This window comes from Camponotus vicinus, unplaced genomic scaffold, assembly GCF_025532165.1.
Source record: "Camponotus vicinus isolate PSW18456_S1 unplaced genomic scaffold, iyCamVici1.0 SCAF_10, whole genome shotgun sequence".
Taxonomy (NCBI): Eukaryota; Metazoa; Arthropoda; class Insecta; order Hymenoptera; family Formicidae; genus Camponotus; species Camponotus vicinus.
In genome coordinates, this window is record NW_028141946.1 from 4,949,908 (window position 1) to 4,967,966 (window position 18,059).

General features: G+C 37.7%; 1 protein-coding gene across 3 annotated transcripts in view; it reads right to left on the reverse strand.

The window, feature by feature from the left end:
- The window catches only part of Fz2 (frizzled 2), a 92,205-nt gene that overhangs the window by 56,850 nt on the left and 17,296 nt on the right, over positions 1-18,059 (reverse strand). Inside the window, exon 3 of one of the 3 annotated variants that reach the window (XM_083080852.1) lies at positions 11,098-11,363. The exons of 1 other annotated variant lie outside the window; for it this stretch is intronic. The gene's annotated coding sequence lies outside the window, so the exon portion shown is untranslated. Of the gene's footprint in view, positions 1-11,097; positions 11,424-18,059 lie in introns of those variants that run through there. One more of the 3 variants, XM_083080853.1, reaches the window with a different exon arrangement.

The following is an 18,059-nucleotide window of genomic DNA, read 5'->3' on the forward strand; positions in this document are numbered from 1 at the left end:
AGATCGCGTTGATGAGACGCGACGTAAATCACATTATAACATCGAACGCAGCTACTCGTGATAAGGAAACCGGTTTTGATTCTCGTCCACACAACATACGAATTCGTTTACTTAGGTTACCACGCTTGATTAGACGGGAAAAAATAGAAAAAAACTGAGATGGAAAAATGGGTCGACAGCAATGACGAGTTGAAACGAATTGAAGACTGCTTAAAAAGGGAAAAATATGTTCTCGATGTTTTTATATGCGCTTGTCAAGCGTCAAGGAGACGCCACGGTACTGCTTTCTCATGACTTTTCCAGACGATTCTGGAGGTACAAGTGTAGGCGGATAAAAAAACCTGTTTGAGTGAAAACAACTGTAGATAACGTTGTAATGAACCTTCGAGGACAATTGTTCGCTCATCAAAGCCGTATCACGATTCGTTTGTGTCAAAATCCTTTGTGTCGAATTCATGAAATTACGTCAATTTCATTTCATGAATCTCTCAGTATAAACGAATTTATCTCTTAGCAACCTTAGTCTTAAGCTAGGTACAATACGCTACATATACAATAGAAATGTATAGCAACGCGTTCTCTAGTGTAAGTATGAGCCTTTCTACATAGATTTTACATAACACGTAAGCAGCTCGACTGCTACCCTTTTGCTTGATGTTGTTTCTACGCTTCTCTCGTACGCTTGCGTTGTCGCGTCGATGAATTCTTTGATCCGCGCTGTAATTAGTTGGTAACGGGCAATGCGACCGCGCCCGCCGTCGTCATCGCGTATATAGCAGCAGCTACTATCGGTGACGGCAAGGCAAAAGGTCGACGAAGGCGAAGAAGGGTAGCGAAAATGTTTTAGTGGCGATCAAAGTAGCCTGTGCTTATGCCGCGAGAGCTTTGTCGCATCGAGAAAATGCTGCGAGAAACAGAAAGGATCACTCCCGCGCGGTGCACAACCCTCCCTTCTTACCCACGACACCGTCGTCGTCATTGACGACGAGGGACAAATGAGGCAGTATTATGTATATGAATAAATTTTTTTTACATGTAGACTTGGTCTTGTGAAAAATTATTTATAAATTTCTGTACTCTATTCTAATCCTCTTTATTTGTTAAGAATATTGTTATGTATATTAATTATTGTATTATTAGCAAAATGCCAAGAAAATACTAAGCAAAAATTATTTATCGCGTATTTTGATGCTTTTTTTAATAGTACATTATGAGCACTTCGCCGATAAATTTACGATTTTCAATGAAATTCATTTAACGTTAAAAGAGTGACAAAATAATATTCTTGAATATAATGTATGAGCCAGTGAAGGTTGGAGCTTGTAAGGCGCTTGTCGAGTGCTGGCACTCCGCGCTTTTAAAGTACCGTCACGACACGAGACATTCTGCGATGTCGGTGGGCTGTGGTGGAAAGCTCAAGCGGTTCAGTGTAGGAATTTAATGCATCTGTATGGAAATCAAGCGTGGATAATCCGAGCGCCATTCGAATTTCTCAAGATCAGTCGCAAAATCAGTTTTGATTTTGTATTCATAGCTTGCGATCCATTTGCGAGTCATCCGCATTGCTGGTTACTGGTATATCCGAGATATATGAAAAATATGCATCTTTTGATGTTTCGTCATGTCTTACAGATATTTTTAGAGAAAGAGATGCATCACATTCATATTGTCAAATTTTATTATCGTCTTTACACATTAAGAATTAAAATAAATATTAAAATACTTCAATTTCTTTAGATAAAATATTTTTATATTTTTCGACAAGTTTAGAAATGCGTAATGCATAAAGCAAATTGTGTTTCCATGGCACTCGTTAGTTAGCTGCTGAACGTCGTGGAATAATCCTCTTACGCGAGAACGCCGGTTAAACTTTGCACGTGCAAAACAAAGTATAACAAAGTAAAAGATTGGATATATGCCGAGAACTAACAAGAACGTGTGTAAGCTGTTTGAGAACTAACAAATAGTTATGCTTTTTTGCGAGTTATTCTTATTTGCCTTGCTGATTTTTGAATTGATCGGCGTGCGCGTGAAAATATTTAAAATAATTCATCATTAAATATTACATATATCTCATATTATTTATAATTGCAATATTGTCTTATTTTTCTGCCGAAGCAGATATAATCCTGATGCGTTGTATATTCTTATTGTAAGCGGATTACAACGCAATCTTATAAATTCGTCTCACTATGCTACTACGTTTCTCAACCTATTCCTTATTCAATATTTTGTCGTTTCTTGTTCAATGATTATGGTAAAGTTACATTCACAAGCGAGCGAAGCGATCAAGTCGTCGTAAACGGCTTTCCCTTCTAGCGAACCAAAAAGCGATGTAACCGCGATCGATTCGTTACAGCGAGTGCCCGTGCCACGCCGCCATGAATTCCGACGAAGTTCCCAGGGTCCGACCCTAGGCCCTATGTCGCATTAATGCATCGAAACGTAGTTACAGTTTCGTAACTCTATTTTGAAGGACGCGCACGAGTAACGCGCACCCCTGATTTTCGTAATATTCCATGGCGCGCAGGTAACCGAGAGCCGGCTGGCTAACATGGTGATGATGATGATAATGATGATGATATGCTGATGATGGGGAATGTTGATATGAAATTGAATATAAAGTATTGTAAAGTCTAGTCGTTTCGCGTCCATGGGAAAATCACGATTCTTATTCTCTTTCTTCGCTCAATTACGTCTATCGCAAATTGATGACGATTATTTTTAATAACAATGAACAATGCGATGTGAAGATAGTGCGAAAAGTTCGCGAAGTACGAACTACGAAATTAATTTAACGGTACGAATATTATTTTTTCACATGTATCTCGTTCGCGAATAAATATGAGGAATTGTAAAAAGTTAGTGAATCGATTAAAAGATAATGTAATCTATAATCGATCTCATTAGAAATTAAAATGATATGATAATGTAGAAACATATTAGCCATCCATAGTTCGTCTGGCGTATTAACGCGACGCAATCGGAAGAACCTGTTATGATTTATTAATGGATAGAGTACTTCGCTTAAACATTATGTGTCGTAGGGGGCGATATGACTACGTCGGACGATTACGACCGGCTGTTACATTCCCATCAGATCGTTCCATTGTCCGTCCGCGCACGCCTGCCACGTATTTTTTCCTCTTGATTAATTTCCACTAGAAAATTAATCACTTCGAGGAAGGGTTTGTTGTCCGTTCATCATTCGTTCGTTGGCGGCGGTCGCACACGCGGTCCTGCAAATTTTGCCTAGCCAGTTGACGCGTACACATGAGAGAGATGGCATAGACGAGAGTACGCACGGGGGAGGGGACGTGCGGATAAGAGAGGCTGAGCAGAAGGTTGGCCGAGGGGGGCGTACGAACCCCACGAAATATTGATTGACATCCGGGTGACAGATTTCACTAGCCACACACCCCTTTAGTCTTTACCGGCAACGCGTATACCGAGCCGAACGCGTTCGAGCACCACCACTACCTCTTCCTTCCCGCACTCTTTGTCATGCTGATTTGTTGCCAACCGCGCAGAGGTGCTCAATCATGCGCCCGCTTCGTCGAAGATCGATCCCGCTTGATAACGCATCAAGTTTGCACGATGAACGCTTTATTCGATTAGTGCGCGTCGTCGATGTCTCGTTATCCAGGCCCTTCTCGTGCGATGTTTTGCTACATTTGCAAACGAGCTTACGGGGAATCGCAAGAGATTACTGCGGATTTCCAGTGTCGGATTGTGGCTGCTCTTCCAACAATCGGCCTCCGATGAGACGGGTACACCGGATATCTACAGATCTCGACATCGCGCGCGGTTGTTTGTCAGGCACTTGGCGGACGTCTAATAACGTATAGTTACCACGTTGGGTATAATTACGATTAATGCTGGCGGGGAATTATCATTTCCGACTAAACGCTTTGATAAACAAATTCCGAGGAGGGCCGCATACCGAACCGAACACCAGCGAACATCTCGCGTTCCCCGTCGTTCGTCGTCGTTCGTCGTCGTCGCTCGTTATCGCGTAGGATTTCTATTTACCATCAAATTAGACAGGTGTAACGTCGACCACACGTGCATAATAATGTGCATTACGCAGAGGGCCATATACCGTTATCGATATCCGGAACGCGCCACCTGCGACCAATATGATTGACATATCGATGGAAAATCTATGCCGTACGATTAACCTTTCAGCTGTCACGATCTCCCTGGTTGCACGATATTTCCTCGTTCGCATTATCCGGCACCACCTGACATTAAAGAAGATGTCGATAACACGCCTGTTCTTTGAAAGTTACGATCGGATTTATAACGATGATGTATTAATTTCTTGTTGTGTAATATCTCTTACTCATAAATCGATTTCGCTGAGTTTCTAAGAAAATCGAGGAAATATTAAATAATCATCGCTTTTTCAAACACATCTTTCATATGTGAAAGACAGAATTGTTAAAAAAATTTTTTATTTCTCGTCTGAAATATTCTTCGTTCAATATAAACGCTTCGATAAACAATTTTAATCAAGAAAATGTAGATGCTCACGTATATTAAACGAATGCGTCGCGAGAGAAATTGCTCAAGTACGTCGTGAAAAAAAGGGGACCGCGATTGTTGGACAAACTTCGAAGTGGCAAAGAGCAATGCGACAAAGACAAAACGATAGTGGACAAAGATGACGAAGGCGATGCGATTCTTGTTGGCCGCGGGACGCTGATTGCTCCAACGGAGGAGCCAATTGAAGATGTGACAACGACTCGACGCGTCTGAATCATGTCACATGTCAAATGAGTGACTCGGAAACTGTCAACCGGCCCAATTACGTCTTCATATGAATAGCCGACCAACCGAAACACCCGTCCCACGCGCAACGATGCTCAATAAAGTCGACAGATTCGGCATAACCGGCGAAAATAGCTCGCTGTACGAGCCGTACAAACATGCGTCTTCACACGTTCGTCCCGACATCCTAATTCTATATTGTGAGTAGCTATTGTAAAGGTGAAGGGTCAAGTCTGTTTCATTTCATATTTAATTCAAATTTCAAATCAGAAAGAGAAAGATTATTATATATTCGAATGATATTTAACTTTTTTTCTTTTAATTAAAATGATTTTGCGTATACATTTTACGAATCATGAAGAAGCACTTTTATAAAATCATTTTCATAAAATCATTAAAAAAGATTTAAAATTTAAAATCTATATTTTAACATTAGTATAGATATGAAATAAAATACATTAAATACTGTGGCCAAAAAATATTACTTTTATGTAATACACGAAATTTTATAAATTTTATATTAACATTGTAATGTTATAAAATCCATTATTATTTCCGGGCGGAAAAATCTCGTAATTATTTCATTAAATTTTCGCGATGTATTAACTAGCAAGGGTTGCGAGCGAATGTAAGCCGCGGTAACCCCCTAGTGTGCATATTGCAAATATTGGTCCATTATGAGATCACAATGCTCTCTCACCTTGACTGTACCCACGCATAGTGTTAACCTCAAAAGAGCTCCTCACAGGCGATTGAAACAGGCCTTGCACGTGCTGATGCGATATTAAGTAAAGCGCAATCAAACGAATTGATGAAATCAATCAAATTAAAGCGAAATACAAGAGCAATGACATTACGAAAAATTGGATAAAAGCGTGAGCTGAAAAACGCATTTTTCTCAGAGACGTCGCATTATTTGCTTTATCAAAGTAATTGCTATTAATAAAATTGATTAGTCCCGACAGAATTGGATTGCAATGTACTGTATGAGTTTTGATTGCAATGATTCGCAAAAATTTTTCAAAAGTCCTTAACGATACTTTTTTAACTGATGAATGATAAATAAAAAATATATATTGTAAGTTTATTTTTTATCTATTTATTTGTTTTATATACCACAATAAAATCCACATCTCAATATACGTGAAAATAATATATACATGAAATAACTCGAAAGATTAAATTATCTTCCGTTTCTTTGGTTTTATAAAGTAAATTGAAGATAAATATAAATAAAGATGAATGCAAGGCATACAAATACTCGATATTATCAATAACATGTAACAAACGATGAAATAATTTTTGAAAATTTGTTCAGTTTTTTACGTTTAGCATGCGCAATCAAGTAACTACGTACACTGTGTACATATATATATCGAAATAAAATATAATAAAAAACGGATGTATATTGCAACGTTGTATTCACAGTGAACAGACGAGATATTAAACGTCGCGAATGTCACGTAGGTGGGCTTGCTATATCCCACGCGAGCAGTTCCTAAATTCATTATCGGAGAGCGAATAGAGCATAATTGAGACGTATGTAAAACGCACATGTGCGTCCTCCGCCCACCACGTGATAAACGCCCTCGTGTCTCCTACTGTCAACCTACTAAAACTGCAACTCCTCCTCGCTTTACGCATCAAAGATGTAATTAATGGTGCACTGTGACGTAAAATGATCGGTTAAGCATTTTCATATTTAAAGGCTACTATTGATTGTTGCATGACATGTGCTACCAGATTCCCTGTAGAGAATTAGAATTTCAAATGTTCTTTAAACATAAAGAATTAATGTACATTATAATATAATTACAATACGATATACGCAATGTTTTATCTATGATAAGATAACAAACAAAATTTTTAGCAGACACTTATTGAGTATTAGATATAAATAGAGTGATAATTTTCTCCCAGAGAAAGATTTTAAATTCAGGGGAATTTATTCCCGATATCGTACGATATTCTTGAATATCCTGCACTGCATTTCAATTATAGCTCTAACCACACGCGCGAAATCATCGGTGTTCGCGAACAGTAGGCGGCAACGTGGCGGAGGCAGAGCGCGTGATATCGCCCCCGGGGTGGATTTGAATACGCGCAGCGCAAATATTGCCTCAAGATTACAAGAGCGCAGAGTCGGTACGGTATCTAATACTCGCGGTCTTTTCTAAAGTGCCAGCTCCGAGAAACCGAAGCGCAAACGGTCATTGTCCTTGTGACAATTTGGAGAACGCGTCTTCAGGATTATAATTCATAGAATGAAATATATAATTCACAAGACCTGAAATATTATTTATATCACTCAATAAATATTCATTTAAGGATTTAAGATTTAAGCAAGAAAACACAAAAGAGGCATATCACGATAGTTTTGATCTAAAATAAATAATCGATTATCTATAAATTGAAGTCATATCGATAACAAGAAAATATTCATATCGGAAGTTTTCTGGTTAGAAAGAAACGCTTGGTTTGAAATAGGAACTTTACCCAGTATTTTATTGATTTCCCTTTGTGTCGCGTGATCGAGAAAATTGCGGCAGCGCAGGGCAAGGAGGCGCAACGTCGGAGGGGTCAGAAATCGGTGATGCGATTACCCGTCGCTGAGTAATGCATCGCGAGCCCGATGTGATACAGTAATGTCATTATCGTTCTTCCGCGGGATCGCTCGCCGCGCGGCAGAGAAGCCGACTAAATATTCATCGCTCGACAAGTGGTACGTAATCCTCTGCGTGACCGTTTGTGGCCGCGTTTCGATTCCTTTTGCATTTGCATATTTTTAAAAAGCCCGTCGTGGCGCCCGCGGTGATTACCGTGAATACGAGACACGTCATTGTCAGTGAGCAAAGGGTGGTTTAAAACGTTCTTTCCCGACAAATAGGTTACACGGAATTAATCCTGAAATTTATTCGATGAAATTTATTCGCTGAAACGATAGCTCTGGTAACATACCAAAATTATACACGATGCTAAACTAGTTATTAATCTACAGTAGTATTTGGGATGGGCGAAATATACTATGCGCAGCAGAGAGTTGTTAATGATTCGGTAATGTATGTAAATGAGCGTGTAGAGAAGCGCCCATAATGCAAGCGGTAAATGACGATAGAGGAGAGCGCTGATACCAGCATTCAACAAAACTACTACTCGTTCAGTACGTTGTAACAGCTTGCAAGAACGCTAGGTTAAATACCACGAGATGAGGCACGAGAATGCGACGGGCGAGAGTCCAGCGATTAAGGTAAAATAGCTCGTTGCAGAGGAGTCGAATACAAGCGGGTAACGATAGGTATAGCGTTGAGAGAAGGAACACCCGGTATCTCGTCAGATGAGAGAGAAAGAGAAAGAGAGACAGGGAGAATGAAGAGAGGCACGCGTTGTCCCGTGGGATCAGCTTGAGCATTGTCGAGAGGGTTTGCTCGCTTGCTTCGTCGCCCGTCGCTGGAGGCCGCCACCATTTGCCATCGTCCTCCCTCGCCGCCTCGGTTACACTCACCCTTCCCGCACCCTTCGCCACCTCGTCCCTCTTGTCGAAGGAGAAGCAAAGCCGGCGAGGGGATGAAGGGGATTGCGGGATAGGGTAGGTAGGTAGGTAGCTCGGGACTGTCACTCGGTGATGGATGATTCTACCCCAACGCGATCAATTCGCCTGCCCTACGCGCACATGCCTCGAGGGTGAAGCTTACCCTCGTGCCTTGTACGCCGCTCGTTGCTTGTTGAGGAATCGCGATGCTTCCTCTCGATCTAGCGAGAAGGTGCATTCCTCTCTTGCGAGTGCCCGAATTGGCAGGAAGGAATCATACGTTCCTCGTGAAATCGATGGGAGCTACGAGTCACCGAAATAGTATAGAAGAAATGTTTCTACATTCTTGGTTTCTAGATAAAAATGAAATAGAGAAACCAACCGAAAAACGAAAGAAAGAAAGAAATGCACTTGTATAAAGATAAAACTTCATCACTGTTGCTGCATACATTTTTTTCATAATTATTTTTATTTTATTTTTAGTTGTAGAATTAAATATTTATATTCGCGGCAAAGTTATATCATAAACTTTATTGCAAATCTATAATAAGTTAAATATACAATTAAAATGTAAATTTTCATTATCATCATTATTGTGAATTAAAAGAGCATAGAGAGAATTATTTTTATTAATATTTAAAATATAAAAAAATCAATATGCAAAAATTATTTCCAACAACAACGCATTTAATAAAATAGCTTTGTATTTATTGACATATCCATTAATAATTAAAAATATACTGTAAGGTTATCGAGACAATTATATCATACGTGCAGCAATAATGAAGAAATATTTACATAATCAAATTATAACCGGCATAGCACACTTAAGATTAAGATCATTTTTTATCTGTGTCGCAGCGCCGTTTAAGAGCAAGCCGCTTATCGTGCGGACGGCGACAAAATTTGTAGACAAGCTACTAAAAACGTTAACGACCGCGCCGCCGAGCTTCTCCACACCTTCCCGAGGGAGAGAGAGGGAGAGGAAGAGAGAGACAAAGAAAGAGTTGGCTTTTCGTTACTCTCCGTGCTTCTTCTTACTCTCCGTTCCGGCTCTCGCGCACGCTCTATCTCCCGGTTTCATCTAATTTGCATAGTAATTTTAATCAACGTTACCGCAAACTACAATATATGCGTAGCTGTGCGGGTACACGTGCGTCGCTCGTACGTTCCTCGCATAGATTACACACACAGGTGGACAGGTTGGTACATATCGTACAATCCGGACGGTAAAGTCCGTCGCTCTCTCGCGCAGAGTTCGCCACCCTGTAATTACTTTCCTCTAATGGCGCGGCACGTCAATTCAAATTGCTCTCGAATTACCTAGCACCGAGAACATGCTTTTCGCGTGTGCGTGTGTACGAGAGATAGAGGTGCTAAAAAGTGGATAAATGAGCGATGATGCAGTCTCTCCAGACTGCTCCGATCGGTTGGGAAGAGAGGCAACGCGGAAAGAGAAAGAGCGAGAGCGAGAGGGAGGTCTTTCTGGACACGATTTATGTAACAAGAATTACACTCGTTGCACGAATGCATCGTCTGTTCAGCGATAACGCCCGCAGTCGACGCGTCCCTAAAGGGCTGAAACGATCCTTTGGATTATCCACGCGGTGAAAGATAACGGCGCTTATCGCGGATGGAAGAAGCAGGGAAAAAAGTGCCGTGAAAAAAAACTACATTGTCGACCAACATCGCTCACGGCTACGCTAACAGCCTCACGTATTTGTAACGGTATTCGCCGACAAAAATTGTCGCGTGCCATTGTACAGCAGTTGAATACGGCGAGAACTTTGTTATTAACGATGCCGTTAAATCGCATCGGTTAGAAAGACAGTTAAAATGCAAATGAAGTCTACACAGTGACAGTTTGTAAAAAAGTCTCGTTTTTAAGTCTCGTAAAAAGATTAAAAAGATTAAAAGTCTCGATGAATTACAATTAACGAATAAATGTTAAATTTATTGTTAGTGTGTAAAGTATATTTTAAAAAAATTACAATCCAAGAACTAATATTTATGTATTTTTCGCCTTTTTATTTTTCATTATTATAAAGATATCATAAATTTATCATGAATTTATTTTAACTTTCAGATTTATTATAAACGGATATTTTTATTAAAAATGAATATTTTTCAAGCAAAAATATTTTGAAATATAATGAAAACAAGATTATATATAAATGCAAATGAGTAACGTTGAATTCGATTGTATTTAATATATTATTCATTAATTCATAGATTAATTTAATGTAATGTTTATATATTCTTAATATGAATATTTCAAAGATGGTGAGAAAAAACATACATTTTTATTGCTATAATAAAAAATTTTTAAGATTGAAGAAACGTGCATATACCATTAATTAAGCCGAAATTTCTCACAAACAGCTACAACATAATTGGCTAAACAAACTCAAATTCCAAGAATTGAATATTTATGTATCGTCGATTTTTTTGTATTGTCGAGCGAGAAAAGAAATTCTCCTACTGCTAATTGACGCTAATGTATGACAACTAAAAAATGTGATGTTAAAGAGTTGTGTAGTATGAAACGTCATATGACATAGAAGTCTACTTCGAGGTTGAGACTGCCAACCGATAATCGTCAAGTTTGTATTCTCATTTTTCGACTGCTGTAATTTTAGTTTAGCAAGAAAAAGCATTTAGCTTAATTATCCAGAATACACAAAAAGATTATTATCATATTTCTTCCATCAAAATTTAAAATCATCGAATTCGTTATCGGTTTTCAATCGCGATCTCTATCTCGCAGATATATTGTTTTCGAAACATTTACTTACCGGAAAATAAAAGTACGTGTTATGATCCTGTGGGGGATACTCGCCGGCTCTCGGTCTCACACGGCGACAGAGGTATTCTCGATCGTGTTGCCTTCGTGATCCCTCGGTGCTCCTTTGAAAAACTGTCTCGGTCACTCGCACAATTGCAACGCACAATCGGAGCAACACGGGACAAGTCGCGCGAAGGTCACCTCGGTAGTTTTAATCGAGCGGCCGACCGACGTTTGTTTGACACGTAGATGGCGAGCGAGGGTTAACGGGTTAACCTTGAAAAGGAAACCTGGTGACGATCGTATACGCGAGGCTGTTTTGGGTGGCGCGTTTAGTGCGGCGGGAGAAACGCGGACGCGACACACCGGAGACTCCCCGTGAGTACCACGCGAAACAGAGAAATCGATAGAATGGTTCTGGCACATGCGTGCATCACGGTTTCCCCCTCCCTCCCTCTCCCTCTCACTTATTCCCTTGCTAGGGGAGAAACCTACGAGGACGACGACGAGGCGGCGGAGGCGAAGGCGGCGGGGGTTGCAAGCAGGAAGCGGAAGAAGAGGAAGACGCGGGCGGTAGGGTTGTAGACGTCGCCGGCGCCAAAGTAATGGGAATTTCTTTCTCGCGCGTTTGCCGTTCTGTGTGTATCTCTTCTTCCTCCTCCTTTTCCTCTGTTCGTCGGCGAGCTTTTTTCCGAAACGGGAGGACTTCGCCCTCTCTCGTGCCTCCGTTCGACTCTTTACGATGATCGCGGAGCGTACATCCCTTGAAGGTGTATTACAATCGTTTGCGCAAAGAGCGCATCGTGTTAGAGATATTTCTTTTAAAGAACTCTGCGAGAGAGTATCTATGCTTGGGAGTGATTCGCGTATACACTCTAAAATATCATAGTTAGAAATAATACCAGTAATACTAACATTCAATGCATCGCGTATTTACTATGAAGTATAAGTAAGCGGTTATTCCTAAAAAGAACTACTCTCTTATCAAATATTTATTCTAATTATATATATCTAATTATATGATTTTATTTTACATTTATCAATATATGTATATATTATCAGCTGTTTCTTGTTATCAACTGTTTGCAAAATTTTTTTATACAAATAAAAAATTTTTTTTAAATAAAAAGTCTAAGCCTTTTGTAAACTAATTAAATTTACAAAACCCCCTTGACACACACACTTATATATTTAATTTTCTATTTTCTATATTTAATTTCCTACTTTTAACATTCTTTTATTTTATTCTTAATCTAATATATATGAAACGTTTACGAGAAAAACAAATTTGGATTTACGCGTTAATAAACTATAAATTCACTTAAATAAAAATAAAAACAGTATGATTATTTTTTCTCTCTCTTTAAATTTTACGCTGGATTGTACCAGAGAGGTGCGATCTAGCTTGAGATGAAATTTGTTTCAGCTTGTTCCACCTCGGTCGAGGGTTAGTGCGACGAAATATTGCGTTGTCGGTAACGCACGACGTAAGAGAAACGGTGAGGAATCAACGGAGCGGCGAGAGAGCAAACTAAAGTAGAACAAACTATGCGTAAGACAATCACGGATAAACGTGGCTGGATAAAGTCCAAGGAATTTATCGTTCGGAAAGGATAGCCGGCGGAGCACGCTTTCCGGTAAATTTCTGCAGTCGTAAATTTCAGCGCATACATCGGCAAATTTTCATAGGAGAGAAAAATTCAGAGATTCATTTCTTACAGGTATGCGTGTTTTTGCGGAGGAAAGATAAATTTCTCGTGTCCAGACGCAAAATAGTTCGCGGTTTTAAACTTGACCGCTGGAATAGGCTCAAGATTTATTTGCGCGGCTGCAGTAAAATGCGACAACGCGGTCTCAAATATGGTAGGAACTTGTGAATGTTTATTGTTCTTTAAATAATTGCAATTTTTGCAAAGAGAAATGGAAAGAAATTTATTACTTAAGCTAGGAGCATGTATCACACACACTAAAGTATATTAAAATTGCATTTTAATAATAATTATATATCAGTTTACATGTTAATGTTTAAGAATAATTTTAATTAAATTTTTTCTTGATACAAGCAAAGCGCTACCATGAAATTTCTTCCATTAACAGAAATTATTTACAAATTTATCAGATAAACACCGCGCGTTGATTGTATCAACTTAACAATTAAAACTATTTAAAAACGTTACTATGTGGTACTATAACCGTACAAACTCGGAGACTCAATCGATCCGGTTAGACTCGTAACTGCGATAAAAATAAGATTGATATCGATGAATGGCGACAGACGGAGCAAAGTAATAAATAGTGGATAAAGTTCTATGGCGATCAAACAGATTCAGACTGCTTCGGAAGCAATTGTAAAATGTACCGAGCTGCGGAGTGGAACATCAGAGTGGAAATGTTGGAAAACGAAAAGGAGAAGCGCATCGTTTTGTAATAAAAGTCGAGAGATAGAGAAGAGAACTGGAGAAATTGTTGGAACGCAGCCAGGTTGCATTTTCAAATGGGCACCAATGCTTGCTACTGCAAGCTGTGCCAGAAAGAATTAAGCAGCATCCTTTAAATCATGAAAGATGATCGTCCGTCGTGGCAAATTTCGCTTAATGGAATGGCTTGCCTGGTGAACAAGTTCAGTGATTGTAAAGCTGCATTGTGATCTTTTTGAGAATAATTCATGTTGCCGAACATTTTTATAACCGCAACATTCCGTTCGACATATATGATTCAATGAATAGATACAATTCATACACAATTCATACAATTCGACGATGCGCGTTACCCTCGCTCATTTAGATGCCTATCGGAGAAACGCCAGTTCCTCGGGAAAGAGAACGCCGCAGGGGAAAAATGTGCGCGGCTCCGAAGGAGAGAGATTTCGACGTGGGATGCAGGTTTCACGGTGTCATGGCAACACCCGTCGAGAACGTCTTTGGCTCCCTGTTACACCGCCAACAGGGTTGGCTAGGAAAGAAGAGGAGAGAATGCGCCGCTGCAATGAAGAAGCGCGGTCGGCTCCTTCAAAAGGAGAATCGGCCACTCGATCGAGTTCCCATCCGGCATGATGCTCTCGCCGTCTTATCGGGCGGACGGTAGCGTGTGCCGAGCATATTGGAAAAGCGATAAGAAAGGCGGCCAAGAATTACGTTGCTCGAACATTCACCATCGCGTCTCGTGCGATATTCCGTGAAAAGATCTTATTGTGGCAGTTATTAGCTATTTTTTTATTTTTTATTGCCATTTAAAGATATATTGCTTTTTAAAAAAATTAAAAATGGAAATTTTACTCCCGTTGCATTCATAGTTATTAAATCGTGGATCTTTATTAAATTATTTTTTCCAACGCAAAATTTTATTTCAAAGAGTCACATATAACATGATGAAGAACACAAACTAATTCTAAAATGGGCGGTTATAAAAAATTTTAATAAATAAATGTAAGGTTGTTTTCTCTTTTAATTCCGCAAATTTTTCCGTCATACATTTTCGCAAGAGGGAGAAAGATAAAGAGAACACTTCAATTTTGTTCATAGTAAACCAGGATAGATTAATAACAAACGTATTGTATTCTCGTTTCCGGATGAAAATCCAGAGGAACAATATTGTTACAATATCCGCGCCAATGTATTGCACTTTTATCAAACCGTTTTTTTTCTTTTTTTTTAGTTAATCCATCGATTGAAAGCCGCGCGCGTATCGCTGCCGCCTGCAATGTGTCATATTTCGGCTCATGCACTCGGGCGAATTTAGGATGTATGCGTGAGGGACCGAACGTGCGATTTGAGTCTGACAAATCTGAATTGTAAATTTAGATGCAATTAAAAGTGTATCACTGGCAGCGACGGCAGTTCTGTCGCGCGCGCGGATGGCTGGGGTTTGAATCCTCAATTAAGGCGAAACATTATATAACGATCGTCGTAGAAGGGTCGAGGATCGCGCGCGTATCGAGTTCTCGCTAATATGAATTTTTCCTTCACCGCGAAAAAATTAGCATCCGCTCGGAGATCGCGATAATCGACCAATAATTATTAACCAACAACAGAGCTGTATAAGCTCTCGCGCATACTAATAACGTTTCGTTCGAAATTATACGTTGTAAATTTGCGCGGCTATTGAAATTAATTATCTGATATCTAGTTTTGATGAAAAAAAAAATTCAATTAGTTGCATTATCGTTAAATTGATTTTGTTATGTGATGTTGCGAAATAAAGAATGCAGTTTAATCATATAAACCTAAATAATATAAATAATATAAATAATAAATTGTCTAAAAATTGTTTTGCAAAATATATTTTTAAAAAACAAATGTATATATAAAATTTCTTTTTACGCATTTTGATAAATCTATCATATATTTTTCTATTTTTGCATCGCTTATATTAGGTTATTTTTGTTTTATCACTCGATTGCGTTTTGCAAAGTGCGTTTCTTGATACGCTTCAAAACTAGAAGAGTGTCCTCAACAGGTACCTAAATTTAAGCCGGTGTAAATGTGGATCGTATGAAGTGACTTATTGAAGTGGCAAATTTCATTAAAGTGGAAAATTGCAAGTAAGCGTCGATATAGGTCGTTCATTGTGCTAGTTGCTGATAGCAAGGAATTAGAGCATATGATGAGGCATTCTAGTTTTGTCGCGTTACTAGTATTTGCAACAAAATTAACGATAAAACTTACACGAAAGGTACACTTATTTTTTTCATATTCCATTTATATTGCCTAAACATTATTTCCTTTATCAAGCAACGAGAAACTAATGTATTGATTGCATAGGTAACACGTTTAATCGAGCTTCTTGTTTACTTTCAACGTATACCCGAAGTATGTAAACATTCTATCATCTCGCAAGTCATAATATACATACTGTTTTGCGTGTAGATATCATACAACACGACAAATTATTCTATTGATCCCTTTTATCGAAATTTCATAATGACAATTATGAGTTATTGAATATTTGAATATTTTATTAGCAATTAGACTGAAATATTACGGAATTAATAGTACGTGCATTTAAAATTTTCATAAACTCTAAATTATATATTTAATTTTTTTACATAAATTTTATTAATTTATTTATAATACTTGCTACACAATTGTTTTTTATATAATTGAATAATTCTGTAATTTGTGGAGAAAACTTTCGTATAAATGTTGGTAGAAACAAGGAGTCACATATGCGCAAAGTGACTATTTGTTGTTCTTTCTTATAAGCATTATACAGCAAGCGACACAGCGTATTATGTATTGAGAAGCGTGTTCATGTCTGAAAGTGATGATCGTTAGACGATGTTCTAGACAGTTTTATGGCAATGCCGAAAAAATAATAATCTACGTTCTGGAATCGTTTTCTCCAGCCTGTTTGTTATTCCAGCCCTATCGAAGCAACAGAACTACGAAGAAAGGAACACGAGATCTGTCCTCCTAGCATGATTGTAAATCGTGGAAATAGTTCGTTAAATCATCAACTCCATGGATATTTTTTTTATAACTTATTTCGGATTTTTTACAAATCTTTAACCAATTTAGACAATTTTAAATAGAATTTAAATATAATATAGCTTGTTTTTTGTCTTATTACATATGTAAAATGAATACAGATATGTATACAAAATGTTTTGGTATAAATACTAAAACTATATACTAAAACGATTAATTAAAAAAATGATGAACTGTATATAAAGGCATATTAATATTATATGTACAATATTTTTGTCACATTGTTTTCTAAAAAAATTCTTTTCAAGGAAAACAGTACCGTTTGCTTTAAGAAAACATGTTTTTGCGAATCACTATTTTATATTTAAAAAATTTCGAATGATATTAAAGCAAAAATTTTTAAATAATCTATTTAAAAAATATAAAATACTACCGCATAACACGATTTCATGAAGGAACGTACGTTCTTTAAAGAAAATGGAATCAAAAAAGATTTTGCGCGATGGAAAACAAAGCTTTGAACATAAATGAAAAAGATGATGCAAAGAAAAAAAAGAGGAAGCATAAAAAAATAGAAATAAGCAGTGACTTTGTTACGTCTTCTTATAAGACCAAAGCCACAACTGAATGTATTAACGAAGCCGCGCGCTTTGACACATAAGGGTGACGACTGCGTAATTTTTAATTATTCGAAAGAAGTGCGGCCTCATTTGTCTTGGTCTTTTTTCTCAGTCTTGTTATTCATGGACACCGAGTGCTTGTTACGTATGTAAATATTTTGCATTTATGCAATTTCAAGCGTACATGCGTGTTCTGTGCAATTCCTTGTTGTTGTAATACGCATATATTTTATCGTTTGTTCGCACGATAATAAAATATTGAATATTTACAAATAAACTGTATTTTTCGTAAAAATAAATTGTTCATTTTGGATTTAACTTAATCTAATTTGAATTCTCTGTAAACATTATTTATGTTAGCCTATTTGTGTATGAGATTATATTTTATGTCTCATTTAAAAATTAATGCTAACATTTATCATCAAAAAATTAAAGTAACATTAAAATTATTTTGTAAAGTCACGTGTGTGTGTGTGTGTGTGTGTGTATGTGTGTGTGTATTGAAAATTTATTTATATTAAAAGAACTCAATAAGAGAGAGACTCATATAAAGATATCAATCGAAAAAATATAGTTACAGTCATATTTATCATAAATAATATGAGATTAATATGAGATTAAAATATATATTTTTCTTAATTCTTTAATTTGCTTTATGCAAACTTGAAAAAAGTAACAATGTATTGTAAAAATTATATAATTTTTTTTAAAGATATGTTGAAATGTTTTATTCCATGCTACAATTCCTTGTAGAATCAATAATGGCGCATCGACTCTTGCACGCTTGCCACGCTTTCTCTTACCATCGTATTCTTCATTTTCCGGATTTTTTTTCTCGCGTGATCGTGAAGCAAAATCCATTACAAAAATGCAACCGCATCTCTATCGGCAAGAAATATTATTGCTATTTCTCTGATATATATCCA